Genomic DNA, 18319 nt, shown 5'->3' on the forward strand with positions numbered 1-18319 from the left:
TCCATTAGCTGCTTTCACTAATATGTAATCAAGTGATTCTGAATTTTCTGGTAGTTTGGAAGGATGTGTCAGGGTCCGTGAAGGCCCTGAGTCACACAGGAATTTAACTTCCCTCCCCTCTACCAGAAGTGTAACTTCCGGTTTTGTGTCTGCTAAGTAGAGCTCAAGGCTCAATAATGCTAAGTCCAAAATTTCATTTTCTTCACCATCTGCAATTTCTTGTACTTCCTCTATTTCTTCTATCACATTCTCTACTCCTTCTATCACATTTGCATTTGTCTTTTCTTGGTTATTCCCTTCTAGTGATTCTTGACTATCATATAGTCAGTCCTCACCCTCCTTGTCTTCCGTGGTTACCTTCTTATTTTGCCTGCAATCTCTTGCCAAATGTCTCTTTTTTCCGCATTTAAAACATTCACCCCTTTTCTTTCTCTCTTCAAACTCCTCTGATCGCTTATCAGATTGTTTGTTTCCCTGCGCATTTTTCTTACCCTTCTTCCCGGACTGTACTACAAAGACATCTGCTCCGTCTTCTACTGCAAACACTTGAGTTTTCTTTTTCTTTTTGCTATTAAAATGCCTTTCAGCATGTCTTGCATATTGAAGTAATGACTGTAATCTACTCATATGATGATCTACCATGTGCTTTGTAATAAAACGACTTATGGGTGCAATACTACCCTTCAAAAATGCATTCTTTAGTTGCTGCTCATATGGGGAATCATGTGTTTGGTCTTCAGGTACCTGCATTCCACAATGGTTATTAAAATACTCTAATAATCTGGCAAAATATCTATCAACAATTTCACCTTCTTGTTGGATGCATTGATTAATGCAAGTCCAGTCAGCCCTAGGCTTCCATTTCTCAGAGATTCGGTCTGTCAGACCTTTCACTCTGTTATCCAGTTCTGCGTTACTATGTGGGAGTGGCCTATGTTCTGCGTCACGGGATTCCAGTTGCCACTGATCATGTGCCAATCTGGACCTACGATTTGTCTGACTACTTTCTCTACTTCCTCTCCATTTAAATGGTAACTTAACCTCATGCCCTGTAAGTCTTCTAAGAATTTTCTAAAATTAACTTTTGGATGGGGAATTCCTTCTGTGGCTTTCGGATGTCTTCCGTGTCCATGGTCTATATACTAGAAGAGTTGGGTCCTGTCCTGCCTGTCCTGCCTGTGGATTTGGTACTTCTATGAGTGGACATATCTCTTCTTCACTCATAGCTTGTGAATTTTTATTTATTTCATACAATTCAATATCCCCTCTTAAGTTGCGTGTTCAAGACCTAGCCTCGACAGGATCTCTGACAAACGGTTTTAATTTCACAGGGACAGTTGGGTATAGCGGAGGTGGATCTGCTTGTCCACTTGCTTCATATTCTGGTAAGGGGAGTGGAGGGGGCGGAGGGGTCGATGCTATTACCAAGGTATTGTCTTCTTTATCTAAAAACATTGCTTTTCAATTTTTATTCTTTTGTTCCCTGCGGTTTGCTTCCTCAAGCCACCTGTGTGCCTGAGGAACTCCCAATTGACGTTGCTTTTTTACCTGACCTTTTGTGTCTGTTTTAAGTTGTTTGACAAGTTTGATAAGTGGAGGTTTATCTAATTTGCCATCAAATTTGTATTTATTAACCCATTTTGTATAGTACCTAACGTTATCGGCATGCTGTAATTGCATATATTTTGCGTCTTCAGTTAATGGCGGATCTCGGGATCTTTTTGTGCACTTATTTCCCATGTTGTCTTAACTTAGTTAGAAATTGTTACGTAACCCTTCTTATCACGTGGTACCACGATTTTCTCTTTTTCACAGTTTATCTAGAATAACTGCCTACCTATCCTGTTTCCCTGATCTATGACAAGACAGCAATCTTTTTTGTCCCTGATTTATATAAAATCTCCCTGACAAAAACAAATACTGTAACAAGTCCCTGATCTGAAACAAAGAAAAGGTAAATTCCTCCTTACCTGAGCCTCCGTGATTGATCGTCTTACTGGAACCGTTGACTCGTCCTCCAATCGCAGATCAGAAACAGTGGCTGGCCTCTTTTGAACGACAATTCAGTCGGAGGTCTTTCAGAGCAGAAGAACCGATGTGGCCTCTTCCTCGTACGGTTTCATGCCACCGGGCCCATCTGACCTGAGCTAGAGTGAGAGTTTTCCGGTCCGAAGGACCAATCTGTCAAAGGAAAAATAAACTTCAAAAATGATCAATACACGGTAGGTTCAGGTTAAGGCACTTTAATCTTGCAGCAAGGAGACAAAAACGTGCTAATACAGAGTTTGTCTAACTAAAATCAGGAAGTAAGTTCATCTTTATACACTTTCTAACAAGACATTGCCTACCAAGCTGACATAACAGATCACAAGTTTTAACATCATTATTACATAGCAGCTGTTTGTCCATGATTTTCTGCTTGCACTATCAATTTTATGAAAAACTTCCTAAGAAAAACAACGTGGCCTTGGTGACCACCGGTTAGATACAACTTCCCACTATGTTATGTTACCATTCAAGGTACTATAGCTAATTCGAGCACAAAGCAAGTACAGATTCTTCAATCAGTCTTTTGTTTCATGTATCTCTTCTTTTCCGCAGCTGTGCATGTTCTCATAACACAAACAGAGCTGATTGTTCATATTCAATCATATTATAGAAAACAGTATTGTTCTATTCATACATTTTCCTGACCTAGCAGATAATCACCTGCTTCTCAGTACATTTCCAAAAGGCATAAACATGAATTTTGCTGTGCTAGCAAATACTAGGTCAGAGTGCATCTTGCAGTTTCAGAAAGCATACTGTGGTTTGAAAAATCATCTTATAATTTCATACAGAATTAAGCTGTACATAAAATAGAATGAAATGTGTTAACTTTTAGCTTCTAATAAGCACTAAACATACATATTAATACATATTTCTCTAACACTTCTCTATCTTGCAAACAAGTTTCATGCTCACAAAAACAGAAAATATGAGTCTGTGATAGCAGAGGAAGGATTAAGAGTGCACTAAGGGAAGATTACACATTTTGTAGATTCTGTCTAGTAAAAGAAAATCCTACATTCTGCATATCTAGAAAAAAATTGGAACTATTTTGTTAGGCAGCAAATCTATTAAGCACATGCTGATGAACAACTATAAATACATATTTTTCAAGAAACCCATGCCATAGCTATGGAAAGATATTACCTCCACTTACACTGAATTTAACCTACAAAAAATACTATCTTACTCAAAAAAGTATTTAAATACCATCCCAGTTTTTGTATAATAAACTGTCTTAATGCCATTTTCAAAACATAGATAACAGTCTGCAACCCTAGTTCACAAGCGGTAGACATGTAAGGGTTCAATATATTATATTTCCTTCTCTCTTCACTGAAACCTTTCCTGCTTCACTAAGAAATCATATGCCTGCCTAGTATGAAAGTAATTATTTAAAACTTACATAACAGTGAAATTCTCTATTGAAACTATTGATATAGAGGAAGATACAACAATAATTTGCAAATCTTACTTAGACAACAGAAAAGTAGAATCCCAAGTTCTAGCACCAACTGATCATTAATCGGTGGAGATTGTATACTGTCTAATGTGCTCATATAATCCCCTAGGGTATTATTTAGGTGCCCTGTAGCAATATAAAAAGTTGAGATTTTCTGTAGCATCTTTTGTATGTGTGGAGTAGGTGTGGGAGAAAAAAAGAAGATCCTTAGTGGAAGGAAACCTTACTATTATGACATGTTACACTTTTCCCTTTAAGAATGAATACTGAATTTTTTTTATAAACATTTTCTTTATTAATTATGTCTTCCTTAAAGTGTTTTGAGGTCTTGGTTGAGGATCCTGTCAGTCTCTGACATAAAATGTTTAGTTTATTGATTAACTGATTATGATATTAAAGGGATTAACTGATTAATTAACTGTATTCCTTTTATGAACAGCACAGTGAGTAGCATTGTTGCCTCGTTGCAAGATGTTCTCCATTTCAGTTTCTGTCTTGGATGCCTTTGGTATGGAGTATAAACAAAATGAAAACACTGTCATCTGCGTTAACATGTCTGGCAGGAGATTTGTGTATATTCTCAGATTAACTTGTATTGTATGCCAGCATGTCTAATTGTGAAAATGTAAATAAGTTTTTTAAATGTTGAGTATTTCTCTGTTTAAACAGAATGTTTAAATAATCTGTCAATATTTTGATACATTTCTAATTGCATGTTTGTGAGGGAGATTCTAAAGTATTGTGAAGAATCAGCTGAAAAGTAGGTGATGTCATTAGAATGTTCATGGTTGCTAGGTGATTATTTGAACAGCTGATTGACAGGAAAAATAACTTTTTCAAACAGTTGATTGTTATTTTTAAAATAAGACAGTTGAGACTGTGAAGCTGTGCATTTAGTCAAGTGCTGAGCAGTTTGTGAAGAGTTGCAGTAAGTTACAGTGCTGTGCAGTGCAGTGATACTCGAAGAAAAGAGAACTAACCAAAAACTGTAAGCCTGCCTTTGCCTTGCTGTTATGTGTTAGATAAGATCAGAGACAGTAGTTTTTAGTTATATCAGGACATTTAGTTATTCATATAGAGTTTTTCCAGAATGATGGATTTCTATCCTACAGTTTAATTTTACATTTCTGGTGATTGAATTCTGGTGTTTATTAAAAGTTATTGATTTACATTCTTGTAATAATTTTACTTATTATTAAATGTTTTCCATTACTTTACATTGTTGCTGGAAATCAGTGTTTTTCTTTAGAGATTAGAGAGTGCTTATACCTGTTTGATACTCCCAGGTCAACTTGAAGGCCTGGCCACTTCTAGTCATAGCTATTATTTACTTTAACATTTAATTTTCATAATTGGACGCCTCTTTAGAAGGGAATGAAGACACTGTGATTGGTGGCAGCATTATCTTATTATTCTGGGGAAGGGACACAGCTGGAAATGTGTGTCACACTTTCTTAGAAGTTTTTGGATGCGTGAGATTTAAATTTATTTTGACTGTGAGTGTATCAGAGGTCCTTAACTGGGACAAATTGCTCTGAAGTATGTAATAAGGAGTTACATTAGGGGTGAACAGAAGTATATAGTCCAGCCCCAGATTATAGAACGTGTTCCTGTTGTGCTGTAAGGTGGAAAATTGTGAAATATTATTCCTGTTTAAGTGACAGTCTCACATTGGAGTCAGTAGTGAGGATTGAAGCTCCTTAGTTACTGACCCAGGATAGTAAAAGACATCACATTTATTATTGGTAGTCCGGTGGGATATTAGCCAGATGTCACATTTAATTGGTGGCAGTCAGGTGGGATATTAGCCAGATGTCACACTTATTGGTGCCAGCAGTGTGGGATTTGTAATTGGATTCTAGTAGCCTGTGGGTAGTTGCCATTACAGTGTGCACTCTTGATAGCCACAAGGTAAACATTCATAATTTCAATCCACCACAGTTTTATTTATTTTTTTTTAATTAGATAGTCAGCGATAGCAGGCAAGGAATCAGCAGAAGATTTTTAGCAAGCTGACAAAGATCCAGTTAGTTAAGTAGTGTGAAGACTGGGGATTGGTGCATGGCAGTCTGACCAAGGAAGCAATGATTTCAGCCTTAGTTGCAGCCATAGCTCAGACCAGCCATTTGGAAGATATCCAGTTTGGTGTTGGTGATGTGTAGCCTGCTGAGACAAGACAGTCCACATTTTTTTTTCAGAGGACCCGATAATCCATCTGTAGTTAAGGAGACTGGAACTGGAGGCTGAAGAAAGGGAGAGAATATTATATCTGGAGGCTGAGGAGAGACAATGTCAACATGAATTGGAAACCAAATATCTGAAATGGAATCAGTAGAGAGACTGCACCTGGAAGCCCAATAATGGGAGGCTGAGGAAAGGGAGAAGCAGCATCATTATGAAATGGAGGCTGAGGAGAAGCAGCATCATTATGGACTGGAGGCCAGATGTTTAGAAGCTGAGGAAAATAAGAGACAGCACCGGCATAAAGTGGAGCTTCTTACCATTCAAGAGGGTCATGGAGGTAATGGGGATGGGTATAACTGGACCCCAGAAGCCATACAGGTCAGTAAACATTTTCCTTAGTACAGGGAAGGAGATGACTTTGATAGTTTTAGTCAAATCTTTGAGAGGGTATGTAGACAATATGATGTTGACTGTGAGCTCTGAGTTCGGCTCCTGACTCCCTTACTCCATGGTAAAACTGTTCGGGCCATGTGAAATTTTTCTGATGTAGATTGTCTGAATCATGTTAAAGTTAAGAACTGTCTTCTAGATTGTTTTAAACTAACACCTGAATCTTACAGAAAAAAGTCTTACAAACATAGACAGAAGGCAGATGAAAGTGTATGTGATTATATTGCTGACTTAAGTACTTACTTTCACAGATGAGTGAGTGGGTGTCAGGTCACCACTTTTGAGGGACTGGCAGACCTTTTGGTGAGGGAACAAGCCTTCAATACTTTGCCTGATGACTTGAGAGTCTGGTTAGCAGACAGTGAGTGCAACTCTGCAGAGGAGTTAGGGAGAAAAGAGGATCTCTGCTTGGCAAGCAGAGCACCATTGCATAAGAAAGGGATATACAGTGCTGCACATGGACATAAGGGACCTCATGTGGGGCAGTCTAAACCACTCCAACAGAGTACACCAGTAATGGGGGTAACTACTAATCCAAGTGCACAGCCAGGGATTAGATGTTTTAAGTGTAACCAGAGGGGACACATAGCAAGCAGCCGAATGTCCATAGAGGCAAGGTGAAAAACAAAAGATGAGGAAACCAGCAAGTGGTGATGAAAAACATCCAGTGGTAAGTTGTTTAGAAACAACTGGGGTACCAAATGATCACCAAAATTTATATCCTATCTCAGTAGATGGTAAACAGGTAACTGCTAAGAGGGATACAGCTTCTGATATAACCATTGTGAGGCCTGCAGCAGTTAGAGAAGAACAGTACTTGCTTGGGCAGTCCACTCCAGTCAGAGCATTGTGAGGGATCTTGTTCCAAATACCTTTGGCTAGGGTTCATCTTGACTGGGAGGGTGGAAGAGGAAGGAAGCAAGTAGGTGTGTTTGAGGATATTTCTGCAGATGTCCTGACAGGGAATGATTTGATGATGTAGTATCTTGTGTACATGCAGTGACACACAGTCAGGCTTGGAGAAAGGCATGTAGGTCTGGTAGTCTGGGAGGGACCCAGAAAGATCTCACATCTGAAGCTGGGACTGGAGTGATGGCTGTTTCAGAGAATGTGCTATCTGGTTGCAGTAAGTCTGACTGTGAGCCACAGCTGCTGGTGGGTACTGATGTTCCTTTGGGCATAGTAACTGCAAGAATGGAGGTGAGTGATAGTACTCAGAGTTACAGTGAGGTACAGCTGTTGGAAGATACTAGGCTTCCTGTGGAAGGGGAGCTTGGGAGGGTCATAAATGTACAGTTGAGACAAGCTCAGTTTATGGACCCTACATTACAGAGCTTGAGGGAGATGGTTAAAGAAGCACTTGAGGATCAAGGAAGAGGGGAGTGTTTAAATGGGAACAAAAGATTGTTGTATAAAGACTGGACTACTAAGGGAAGGCTGGAAGGTGAGGCAGTATGGCAGTTGGTAGAGCCTAGATTCTACCATCTGCCACTTCTAGCTTTATTCCCTAATATTCCATGTGCAGGGGATAGTGAGGCAGAGAAGGAAGGTTTGCTATATAAAGAGTGGACTCCTAAGGGAGGGCTGGAAAGTGAGATAGTGCAGCAGTTGTTGGAGCCTATAGCCTACCGTCTGCCATTTCTGGTTATAGTCCCAGATATTCTATGGGAAGGGGATATTAAGGCAGGGAAGGAAGGTTTGTTGTATATAAAGTAGACTTAAGGGAGAGCTGGAAGTTAAGGTAGTGTAGCAGTTGGCAGAACCTAGAGCCTACCATCTGTCACTTCTAGCTAAAGTCCCTAATATTCCTTTTACAGGTAATATTGATGTAGAAATGTGGCAAATGAATTTGCTAGACATTTTCAGCAGGGTAGGTTTTCCAAGGGAGATGCTGACTTACCAAGGTATCAATTTTATGTTTGACCTGCTGACTTGTCTGTGGAAGTGTTGTGGGGTGAAACATTAAAAGACCACCCCCTACTAGCCTAGACTAATGGTCTTGTGGAGAGGTTAAACTCTACATTGAAGACTATGCTACAGGCATTTGCAGTCCAACATGTTAGGGAGGTCCTGGATAGATTAAGTAGGGCAGAATTAACCATTTAACCCAGTAAGTGTCAAGTGGGTATGGCAGACGTTACTTACTTAGGACACGGAGTGGGAAATGGTAAAATTAGGCCAGAACTAGTCAAGGTGGAAGCTATTCAAGTATGGCCAGTTCCTGTTACTACGAAACAAGTGAGAGCATTTATAGGGACAGCAGGGTACTGTAGGAAATTTGTGCCTGATTACAGTACCATATCTGCACCTCATATGGACTTAACTAGGAAGAATAAACCAGACAAGGTAGTGTGAACCACAAATTGTGAACAGGCATTCAAAAACTAGATTACAATAAAGAATTTATTGTACAGGTAGAAGCTTCAAATTGTGGGGTGGGGGCTGTGCTCAGCCAAGTTTCCTCAGGAGGAGAAAAACACTGCAGTGGGGTTAATAATGCCAATACAAATGGATTGTCCAGGAGAGGAGTGAGTTAATATTCCCAGGTAGACCCATTTTTCTCAAGCATCGGTTTTCAGGGGTCAGTTGAAAATTGTGCTTGAGGCATAAGTTGGGAGGGGAGAGAAATGTGAAGAAAATGAATGCACTGTCATCTATGTTAGCATGTCTGGCAGGAGATTTGTGTATATTCACATGAATGTGTAATTGTGAAAATGTAAATAAGTTTATTTTTTTAAATGTTGAGTATTTCCTTGTTTAAACAGAATGTTTAAATAATCTGTCAGTGTTTTTATACATTTCTAATTGCACATGTTTGTGAGGGAGCTTCTAAAGTACTGTGGAGAATCAGCTGAGCAGTAGGTGATGTCATTAGAATGTTCCTGGTTGCTAATTGATTATTTGAACAGCTGATTGAGAAGAAAACTTTTTCAAACAGTTGTTATTTTTAAAATAAGAAAGTTGAGACAGTTAAACTGTGCAGTTACTCAAGTGCTGAGCAGTTTTTGAAGAGTTGTAGTCAGTTACAGTGCTGTGCAGTGATACCTGAAAAAAAGAGAACTCACCAAAAATTGTAGGCCTGCCTTTGCCTTGCTGTTATATGTTAGATTAGATCAGGGACAATATTATCTAGCTAGATTAGGAAAGTTTAGTTATTCAGATAGAGTTATTCTAGCATGATGGATTTTTATCCTACAGTTTAATTTTACATTTCTGGTGATTGAATTCTGGTGTTTATTGAAAGTTATTGATTTACATTCTTGTAATCATTTTACTTATTATTAAATGTTTTCTATTACTTTACATTGTGGCTGGAAGTCAGTGTTTTTCTTTAGAGATTAGAGAGTGCTTATAACTGTTTGATACTCCCTAGGTCATCTCGAAGGCTTGGCCGCTTCTGGTCATAGCTATCATTTACTTTGATATTTAATTTTCATAATTGGACACCCCTTTAGAAGGGCATGAAGACACTCTGATTGGTGGCAGCATTACCATATTAGTTTGGGGAAGGGACACAGCTGGAAATCTGTGTCAGGTTTTCTCAGAAGTGTTTGGATGTGTGAGATTTAAATTTACTTTGAGTGTGAGTGTGTCAGAGGTCTTAAACTGGGACACATTGCTCTGAAGTGTGTAATAAAGGGTTATGTTAGGGGTGGACAGAAGTATACAGTCCAGTCCCAGATTATAGAGCATGGTCCTGTTGTGCTGTTAGGGGAAAATTCTGAAACATTAATCCTGTTTAAGTGACAGTCTCACATTGCAGTCAGTAGTAAGGAATGAAGCTCCTTAGTTACTGACCCAGGATAGTAAGGGACGTCACATTTAATTAATGGCAGTCCAGTGAGATATAGTCGGATGTCACATTTATTGGTGGCAGTCCGGTGGGATATTAGCCCATCACACAGAGTTTGTATTGTCTTCCCTGTGGGTTTTGTCCAGGTACTCCCACCTCCCAAAGTGGTTGGAATGGTGACTCTAGCAGTATCAGTAGTTCAAAAAATGGTGCACTCACCTTTGGTGCTGAAGAACAGAAGGCTGTGGGTTCTATTCCCACACGGGGTAGTGACACTGCTATGTGGCATAACAAGGGGGATTTCATTCCTGACTGTGCAGTTCTTCAGATAAGATGTTAAACTGAGTTGATGGTAGCTCATTTGGATGTAAAAGATCCCTTGGCACTTAGAATGAATATTGGTTCTTTATTTGAGCAATCAAAGTAAAATTGTGCAAAACTTAAAACACATACAATCCCCAACTTTGTCAGCATTCCTTCTCCATATTTTTATATTTGTAAAAATACGTATCAGACACAAACTTCATAATGCTTTATATTCCCAACCCTCATCCTTTCATCCATAGTCATTTTTTGCCTTTCTTCTTATTTTATATTAATCTAATTTTTTCATTCAAAACATCATTGAATTTAGCAAACCAAATATGCCCATATATGCAAACAACTCCTTATCCATTATATCCTACATAGCTTTTCAAACTCCTGTATAAAAATATCTAAAATCATTTGTATTTTCATTTTTTTCAGAAACCTATGCATTTGACTTTCCTGTCCAGAATATTTTATTCATTCACACTCTTAAAAAAACAAGCTCAGCTGTTTCTTCGTTGGTATACTCATAACATGATCTTTCAGACAACTGTTTGTGCTTCATGGTTGACTTTACTGGGCGTTCATTAATTAATAACCTGCACAAAAAAATCTTTGCATTCCTTAATGTACTCAAATCTTTTCCACCTATTTATAATAGCTTCTTAAGTTTCACTTTCGATTTCCTGCAAAGGATCAGTTATGTAGTATTTATCCATAATTTCTTCATACCAACTTTTACTTCCATTATGTGACTTTTCCATTATTTTATTTCATTCATATATTCAATAGCTTCTCCTTCAAATTTTTTCTCTCTTTTTTATTTCTTGGATTATCAGTTTGAAAATGTGTTCATATTTTATTTAATATTTTAGTCATAACATGTTTTCTTTAATTTATATAACATACAGTACCATAAGTAAATACAACAAGCCCTCCATAATCACTGGATTTATTAAACCAAAGTCGGATCTCCATCCTTTGTATTACATACTATACCTTTTTTTATAGGATGTGCAGAAATCCAGACTGCATGAGAACAGCTTCTATTTCATTCTTTTTTAGCCTTCTCAAAACATAAATATCTAAATAGCCCAGCTTCTCTAATATTACTGAATGTATTAAGTAAACTTTTTTTTCTAGAAAGAAAAGTTATTCGATTTCCATATAACAGTTAAATCCCGTATGTCTTGTAGTAAAGAATTCCCTTGTTTTAGTATAACCTGCCCATTTTCAAATTTAACTCCTAACAATTCAGTATCATGCCTAGTAAAATATCCTGTATAATCTTCTTCTGTGAATACACATCTTCAGAAAAGAATTGTATGACTTTAATTATTTATTCTTGCTTATTCTCTATCCTACCTTTCTCATCCAGTACCTCCATTAGCATGCTTTCATTATACTTTATTTCTATACTTAAAAATGGATTTATCTCTTATTTTTTACTTTTAATAACATACTTTTGCCTTACTAACCTATCTTTTGTATTTGTTTCATTAAACCATACTTCTCAACCTCTCAGCACAAAAAATATGTACAAAGCCAGAAATAAAGGGGGGGGGAGCAAAGGCCCCAAAATAGGGACAGATTTTAAATATTGATCCTATAAACTTAGAAAGTTGATAGAATGGCAGATTTTGCATTAGTATATATTTACTGAAGGATATAAAGTCTGAAACTCAAATACCTGTCATTATTTAGTATTATTTAGTGACCTCAATCCTCAAGGATCTGCCAGAAAACCACACATTTTATGAGAAACAGTCCAAAAATAAGAGGCAAAAATCTGTACATTCTGTGAAAATCTGGACAGTTGAGAGGTATGCATTCAGCATAAATATTTTTTGCAAAATCATTCCTTTCTCGTTATTCCCTCCTATAACTTCCTTTAATTTCTGACATTTTTCCTCATAAATTTCTTCTTTTACTGTTATGCCACAAGTATAAGATATATAGTCGTATATTTTCTTTTGTAATTAACTCTCCACTCTAACCAATTCCTATAAAATCTCTAATTTGTAGATGTTCTGTAAATACTCTAAGCCTTTCATTTTATAACACCTGTAATTTTGAGCAGTGACAAGTTGATCTCTTACATCCCTTGCCTTCTTAAATAATAAATTGTGCTCAAAACAGTCCATACTGCTACTTGATCAGAAAACCACACAGTAAAGTCAGCTTCTTTTAATTTCTGTCTCTGAGAAAAGAATAAAGTATATTTCTGTCCTTACCTTTCCTTTCAAATAGGTATATTTATGTTCCTGTCCTACATGAAGTTGAAATTAATGGAAAGCTTACTTTACATACTTTACTTTCACATTCTTTCTTTCCATAACCTTACAACTGAAGTGTCACAAAATCATTCTATTCATATTAACATTCAAATATATTTCTTATATTCTTGACAAAGTTGTGTTCTTTTAGTATCTGATATAAATGCATAAACTACTGTAAGTCTTATTAACTGTCCTTTAATACTGTAATCTAATGTCACTAACCATCCTGGATAAACAATAATAGCTTTGTATATGTTACTTTAATTCACCTTATATAATACTATGATTTCAAAAAATAAATCATTGCACACAGAGCTTATGATCTTCCCTCCCATACTTCATTTAAATATTCTTTCTGTTTTATTTTATTTAAACATGCAACAAATAAGCATGCTATGTCTAATTTTAAGTCTTCTGCTTTCATTTCTATATACTACTTATATTAAGGAAAAGGGCAGAAAGATTTATCCTTTACATTTTTGTATCACTTTCTCATTCAAGTCATTTTTTCTTTTTATTTCTCTAACTCAGCTACCTATAGTAACATCTTTCATTCCACTTGTTTTATCTTTTTACTCTTTTTATATTTTTTACATCTCTTTCCCCTGTAACCAACCATTCTTTATAATTTTCTCCTTCACTTACAGAAAATTCTACATCCTCTTCCGATTTTCATTGTAAGCAGTACACTGTACACCAGTTATTTCAGCTTGCACAGTTTGTTCCATAGTCTTATGTTCAACATTTCACTCTGATTAACATAATCATAGCGTCAATGTTCATTATATTTGCAATACCTGCAATATGGCTTACAGTTTTTAGCTGTATGGCCTGGCCTATTTGTCCACTTATATTACACCTCCCTTTCATACATTCATTAATCAAATTCTGCAGCACAAACAATGCTATCCCAAATATTTAATAGTTTGAGTTCATTAAATATAGTTACACATAGAATATGCTTCACAATGATTTCATTTTCTTGCAATGTTAACCATATTTCCCATCCCCAGTACCAATTTTCCTTCCATCATAGAATTTGTCAATAAAGTGCAGAGGCTGAAATATAGATAGAAATTAGTCCTCATGTCCTCTTAGTCTAGGTCATCAGACTTAAAATAAACTGTTTGTCTTTTAAAACCAAGCAACTCTTTGAAACACATATTCCGTTTAATGATATTCCTGCTACTTTGAGTCATTTGCAACACAAATTTGTCTATTAATTTAAATGTCTCAAATTTTACATTACAAAACTGCTCTATTATAAAATTAATTAAGGAGCAATTTTCCAATATATTAAATCCTAAAGGCTTGGTTATTTTGTTTCATGTAACATACCTGTCCATGGACAAGCCTTGTTTTGAAGAAACCTTTGTAGTAGATTTTATTTCTGCTTAATATTGTGCTCTGTTATTCTCGCAATAGCAGCTGTCTCTGCTGAATATGTTCAGTTTGTAGGCACTTCCTCTCCCATTTCTTGTGACTGTGAGTGTGCTGGTGTTTGCTGTTTACCTTCCCACTATGCAACATCCTCTGATCTTCTAGTTCCCACTCTTTCACTTTCCTTTCCTTCATTTGTTTATTATATTCATAGCATATATCATCCAATCCTGGTGCTGATTAAATCTTACTTTCTTTTATCACCTTTGTTTCTTCTACTGTTATATTATTTTCTAAAAATTGCTTTGCTTTTTAAGATATTTTTTCACTTTTCATTCTTTTTGTCCACCCATTTCCTATTTTCCCTACATTTTCTCTAGAAAATTCTCTACCACCTCCATAATATTTTCTTCTTTCTATTTTATGTCTTCTCTGCCATCTAACATAGCATCCAACCTTTCTTTATTTGTATTTATTTTCCTAAGTAAGTGGAAACTTCTTCTTTCTTTCACTTCAGAAAAAAATCTTGGCCTATATAATTTTCCTTGTTGTGTATTCTTTTCACATATCTGTCTATATATTTACCTTATTTTGTTAATTTCTTATTCTGTTTCTCATAATTATATAAACTTTCTTTATATTCCATCATATTTGTTTTTTTTCTATTCTTCTTCCACTTTTAAATATATATTTATAATTTGCTTATACATTACCCACCACTGTGTTGAATTTTTATAAAATGGTCTCATTGTCATATGATCTTTCCATAATATTTATTTCTCTTTCTCTCTCTTATAATTTCTTCCTCCCTTCTAAACTCTGCAATTAATCTCCCTATCCCATCCCCTGCTTTATTATTTCTCTGTCTTCCTGTATTTGACCCCATACTGCTCTGTCATCTGAAAACTCTACCGTCTGTACTCTTCCTCTGATTTTTTTATGCCTTTAAAGTAAACTATATAATCAATTTCAGCCCTTAAAATTTCCCCTTTTATATGTCCATTTTCTCTCCTTTCCACTTTTAAATATCTGCCTGTTATTAATTTCCTTATCATCTTAATGTTCTGTGTTATTTTTCCCTTTTCTTTCCTCAGGTTACAGTTACAATCTCCTACAATCATTATTGACGGGTCCCCTTCAGAATTTTGAAGCTTAAAACTTCAAAATTCATATGATCAAAGACCATATGATCGAAGTTTTAAAACTTCAAAATCCTAAATGGAGATCAGCATACAGTGTGGAACGGGAGATTTACTTTTTCCTTGCTGTAGTGTGATCTTGGAGTTGGTATATTTAAGTAGTGGGGGTGTGGGGGTGCAGGGGGGCTTGCCTCCCTGCAAAAACATGTTTTGTGGTTTGTTGACTGCTTTGTTGGGGGGGTTCAGAATTTCGAGATACCAAGATCTCGAGGTTCTAAGTTCGATATTCTGAACCTCGGGATTTTGGTATTTCGAAATTCTGAAGTGAACCCCTGTTGACATATTTACGAACACATTTTTTTAACTTCTTCAAGCAACTGTTTTCTGTCTGTTATATTAGTATACACATAAATCACAATTAATCTTATACATTTTTGTCTCATTCTTATTTCACATATCACTACCCTTCCTGGTACTACTGTTGTTACATCTAGAATTCTTTTTCTTCTTTTTTTTTTTTTAATAAAAAATCCTATTCCACAACATGTCTCATTAGTGAACAATTTGTTTGTCCCTCCCCATACTGGCTGTATTCTTCTCCCTTTTTCTTCTTTGCTGTTTATTTTTTTTTATAAAAGTTCCTCTTCTAGAACATGTCTCATTACTGAATAATTTGTCTGCCCTTCCCCATCCTGGCTGTATTCTTTTCCCCTTATCTTCTTTTTTGTTTGTTTATTTTTTTTTATTAAAGTTCCTATTCTCGAACATGTCTCATTACTGAATAATTTGTCTACCCTTCCCCATCCTGGCTGTATTCTTTTCTACTTATCTTCTTTTTTGTTTATTTTTTTTTATTAAAGTTCCTATTCTAGAACATGTCTCATTACTGAATAATTTGTCTGCCCTTCCCCATACTAGCTGTATTTGTTCTCTTTTTTCTTCTTTAATGTTTAATTTTTTTTATAAAAGTTAGTATTCTAGAACATGTCTCATTACTGAATAATTTGTCTGCACTTCCCCATACTGGCTGTATTGTTTTTCCTTTTTATTTTGTTGTTATATCTGCTATCTAGAAATCAAAAAACATGCATTTTTATTTTTACACCATTCCTTCACCATCAAGCTTATTATATAATTTCTTAAGCTATTATTAACATTCAGTGTTAAAATTCCTATATCATCCTTTTCCTTTTTATGTATTTGTTTTACTTCCAGATCTTATTTTTTCCCCTCTCTTATGTCTCCCATCAGTTAAGTTTTCTGTATCTTTCTCTTCTTCAGTCTCCATTTCTCCCTCTTCTTCCTCTTCACTTTCTAAAATTGCAAATATGTTTTCTCATGTATATTAATAACTTTGTTTTGAAGTATTTATCCTCTAACTCCCTTTTTATTTTTAACCTTTTTTCAATATCCCCTTCTTCCATTCAACCTTCTCTTTCAACATCTTCTGTAATAATATTTTCTATTTTTGTCTTTTTTCTGAGCTTTCCTATTCATCTACTGTCTTGTTTTCTAGTATGGGACAGTCAAAATGTTAGTCTACAAGCAGACATGCAGCATTTTGCTACACTTCCCTCTCTCCACATTGAACATACCTTTGTTTGTTACAGTCTTGTACTAAATAGTTTTCATCCCAACAGAAATATCAAGCTTTAGGTCGGTCCTATTACCTAATAAATCCTCTCTTACCATTCAGAATTATTATGTTTGAAATATTTGAAATTTTCTCATCCTTAACATCCATTGTTACCTACACTTCCCAACCCCCAGTTCATACATTTCTTTCATCACAAATTTTTGAATGTCATATGCTATACTAAATAGTGAAAGAAAACAGTTTTAACTCATGCTTATCTACATCTGAAGTCCTAAACTGCACATTTAATTTCTTTTTTAGTTGTAGTCTGAAATAAATCATCTTTCCATGGTGTTACTGTACTTTTTTTCAGTCTCACTCATACATTTTTGCAGTAAACTAAAGTTTTGAAATGTCACTTTACAAAAATGTTCAGCTCCCAAATGAATTAAAGCTCTTATGTCTTTAATGTCAAACCCTAGTAGCAAACTAATACTGTCCATAATATCATGCTTATTCACACTGTCATTGTTTTTACATGTTATTCTTATCACTGGATGTCTTCCCTGTGACTGTTGAGAAACTACATATCTTTGCCCCCTCTCAGTTCCTACTTCCAGTTTTCCATGCTTTGCCACATCTGTATAACATCTTTGTTGTAACAAAAATCCTGTTGTAGGAGTTAGCCCTTAAAACTTGCTATTCCACCAGCCTAGTTTACTTCAGATGTTTCTTTCAATAGCTGTTGATTCTGTTTCCAGTCTCTCAGATTCTTTCTCCTATAATACTCTCTCCACAATATCACTCAGTCTTGCTTCTTCTCTTTCTTTTGGCTCAGCCTGGTTCATCATATCTACCAGGACTTGTGTCTCCATTTATCCAGACAACAATTATTTTGTCTCTCTCTCTCTCTCTTTTCCTTTCAGTAAGCTTTCTCCTGCTCCTCTCTATAACACTGCTGCACTCTCCTCTGGCTTGTAATTCATAGAACTGTAGTAGTAACCTGACAGAGTCACATAGCTGCTCTAAGAGTAGGTGCTCTGGCCAAATTTCCCTTATTCAGTATGAATACCATCTTGGGATTTGTAGATCAATGTGTGTATGTCTCTTTAAGAAACCTCCTGTGGGCATGTAAAAGTGTATTAGTATTGAGCACGTGCAAGCCAGAGTGCCATTTTGTAGTTACCTGTTGAGATGTAAGCATGCATGTGTGTAAGCTCTGTCTGTTAATCAGTTTATTTATATTTATTGATGCTGCTTTCAATCCTGATGTTTTTATATAATAAAGCATCTTAAACAAACTGCTCTGCCTTGCTTGTCTTCTAAGTGTAGAGGGACGAGCAACATGGTGTCAGAAGCTGCATATCTAATGGCCAGAAAGAACTCTAGTTTCACCACTTTGACTTTGAGAGGTATATACAAGAGTGGACCATCCCTGCTGCCTATATAATCTGCAAAAAAGAGGTCAGAAAAAAATTTCTAATGTTAAACTCGCTCAAACTATTTCTTATTTGCTAAATATGAAATGACGCATACAGACCACTCTAAATGATATTAAAATAAGTCAAAATGTCCAATATTGCTAGAATCATTCAGATTATTATGTAAAATGTTTGAAATAAGGTCTGAATTGCATAAAATGAATAAAATAAAGAGAAACAACTGCATTTTCAATATGTGCTTTGCAAATCCATATTT

General features: G+C 35.9%; 1 protein-coding gene across 1 annotated transcript in view; it reads left to right on the forward strand.

Moving 5' to 3' along the window:
* Nucleotides 1–18319, forward strand: part of LOC122801244 (rootletin-like) — a 2937720-nt gene that overhangs the window by 1894716 nt on the left and 1024685 nt on the right. The window lies entirely within an intron of this gene.

The sequence above is a fragment of the Protopterus annectens genome, chromosome 4.part1 (assembly GCF_019279795.1).
Source record: "Protopterus annectens isolate FY-2018-M chromosome 4.part1, PAN1.0, whole genome shotgun sequence".
NCBI classification, from domain to species: Eukaryota; Metazoa; Chordata; order Ceratodontiformes; family Protopteridae; genus Protopterus; species Protopterus annectens.